The sequence below is a fragment of the Mytilus californianus genome, unplaced genomic scaffold (genome assembly GCF_021869535.1).
Source record: "Mytilus californianus isolate M0D057914Y unplaced genomic scaffold, xbMytCali1.0.p SCAF_4, whole genome shotgun sequence".
Lineage (NCBI taxonomy): Eukaryota > Metazoa > Mollusca > Bivalvia > Mytilida > Mytilidae > Mytilus > Mytilus californianus.
The window spans coordinates 114,573,055-114,575,762 of record NW_026262690.1 but is presented as its reverse complement, the minus strand read 5'-3'; the positions used below and the strand labels follow the sequence as shown (position 1 = coordinate 114,575,762).

At 28.2% G+C, this 2,708-nt stretch overlaps 1 long non-coding RNA gene across 1 annotated transcript; it reads right to left on the bottom strand.

The window, feature by feature from the left end:
- Positions 1-825: 825 nt before the first annotated feature.
- On the bottom strand, positions 826-1,402 carry LOC127699165 (uncharacterized). The gene is made up of 2 exons (XR_007981114.1): positions 1,064-1,402; positions 826-896 (listed from the first exon to the last, which is right to left on the bottom strand). It is a non-coding gene; the product is annotated as an uncharacterized LOC127699165 (long non-coding RNA).
- Positions 1,403-2,708: the final 1,306 nt, after the last annotated feature.

The following is a 2,708-nucleotide window of genomic DNA, read 5'->3' as shown; positions in this document are numbered from 1 at the left end:
ATTTTGGAAATAACATGTCAAGTTGGTTCAATATGCAACATTCAACATTCAATTTTTTTTTTTTTTTTTTCTTTTTGGTACTATTCATTTTCAAGATTCAACTTTCGATTTCAACATTCAACATTCACAAATTTTTTTTTTGTTTAACTTTCTTTTCATCTTTTTTTTTCGACATTCAACATTCGTTTTCAACATTCGATTTTCAACTTTCAATATTCGATTTTCAACATTCAACATTCGTTTTCAACATTCAACATTCGTTTTCAACATTTAACATTCGTTTTCAACATTCAACATTCGTTTTCAACATTCGATTTTAAACTTTCAACATTCGTTTTCAACATGTTCAACATTCAACATTCGTTCTCAACATTCAACATTCGTTTTCAACATTCGATTTTCAACTTTCAACATTCGTTTTCAACATTCAACATTCGTTTTCAACATTCAACATTCGTTTTTTCAACATTCAACATTCGTTTTCAACTTTCGATTTTCAACATTCAACATTCGTTTTTAACATTCAGCATTCGATTTTCATCTTTCAACATTTGTTTTCAGCATTAAACATTCGTTTTCAACATTCAACATTCAAAATGTTTTTTTGTTAAACTTTTTTTTCAATTTCCTTTTTTTTCAACATTCTTTTTCAACATTCAACATTCGTTTTCAACATTCGTTTTCAACATTCAACATTCGTTTTCAAAATTCGATTTTAAACTTTCAACATTCATTTTCAACATTCAACATTCGTTTTCAACATTCATTTTCAACATTCAACATTCGTTTTCAACATTCGATTTCGTTTTCAACATTCAACATTCGTTTTTCAACATTCGATTTTCAACTTTCAACATTCGTTTTCAACATTCAACATTCGATTTTCATCTTTCAACCTTCGTTTTCAACATTCAACATTCGTTTTTAACATTCAACATTCGTTTTCAACAATCAACATTCGTTTTATACATTCAACATTCGTTTTCAACATTCAACATTCGTTTTCAACATTCGATTTTCAACATTCAACATTCGTTCTCAACATTCAACATTCGTTTTCAACATTCGATTTTCAACTTTCAACATTCGTTTTCAACATTCAACATTCGTTTTCAACATTCAACATTCGTTTTTAACATTCAACATTCGTTTTCAACAATCAACATTCGTTTTATACATTCAACATTCGTTTTCAACATTCAACATTCGTTTTCAACATTCGATTTTCAACTTTCAACATTCGTTTTCAACATTCAACATTCGTTTTCAACATTCGATTTTCAACATTCAACATTCGTTTTCAACATTCGATTTTCAACATTCAACATTCGTTTTCAACATTCAACATTCGATTTTCATCTTTTAACATTCGTTTTCAACATTCAACATTCGTTTTCAACATTCGATTGATTCAGTTAGACAATTATGTATCATTCGTATCATTATTGATTTTCCTCCAAGATCAAATAAATGTCGTTTTATTGTTATTTTTTTCCTCACCTTAGCAGCAATATCCAGAACTCGCCCAATTATGGAGTATAAATTTTTCAACTAATATGATGTTGAATGGCTTGCAGCTGCTACTTAAACTTTGTAAAACGTCATCAGAGTCTGCGGAAGAAATGTTAAATGTTGAAAACGAATGTTGAAAGTTGAAAATCGAATGTTGAAAACGAATGTTGAATGTTGAAAACGAATGTTGAAAACGAATGTTGAAAACGAATGTTGAAAATTGAAAATCGAATGTTGAAAACGAATGTTGAATGTTGAAAACGAATGTTGAATGTTGAAAACGAATGTTGAAAGTTGTAAACTTTCAACATTCGTTTTCAACATTCAACATTCGTTTTCAACATTCAACATTCGTTTTCAACATTTAACATTCGTTTTCAACATTCAACATTCGTTTTCAACATTCAACATTCGTTTTCAACATTCGATTTTCAACTTTCAACATTCGTTTTCAACATTCGATTTTAAAAATCGAATGTTGAAAACGAATGTTGAATGTCGAAAACGAATGTTGAATGTTAAAAATCGAATGTTGAATGTAGAAAACTAATGTTGAATGTTGAAAACGAATGTTGAAAGTTGAAAATCGAATATTGAAAACGAATGTTGAACATGTTGAATGTTGAAAACGAATGTTGAACATGTTGAATGTTGAAAACGAATGTTGAACATGTTGAATGTTGAAAACGAATGTTGAATGTTGAAAACGAATGTTGAAAGTTGAAAATCGAATGTTGAATGTTGAAAACGAATGTTGAATGTTGAAAACGAATGTTGAAAGTTGAAAATCGAATGTTAAAAACGAATGTTGAATGTTGGAAACGAATGTTGAATGTTGAAAACGAATGTTGAAAGTTGAAAATCGAATGTTGAATGTTGAAAACGAATCTTGAAAGTTGAAAATCGAATGTTGAAAACGAATGTTGAATGTTGAAAATGAATGTTGAAAACAAAAACAAAAATTGCAAAAAAAAATAATTTTGTATGTTGAATGTTGAAAACGAATGTTGAATGTTGAAAGTTAAAAATCGAATGTTGAATGTTGAAAACGAATGTTGAATGTTGAAAATCGAATGTTGTAATCGAATGTTGAATATTGAACCAACTTGACATCCGTATGGAAATAACTCAAACTTTATTTCCATGAACCAATAATGTAAATCTAAAATTAAATATGATTTAACCATAGACTCTTA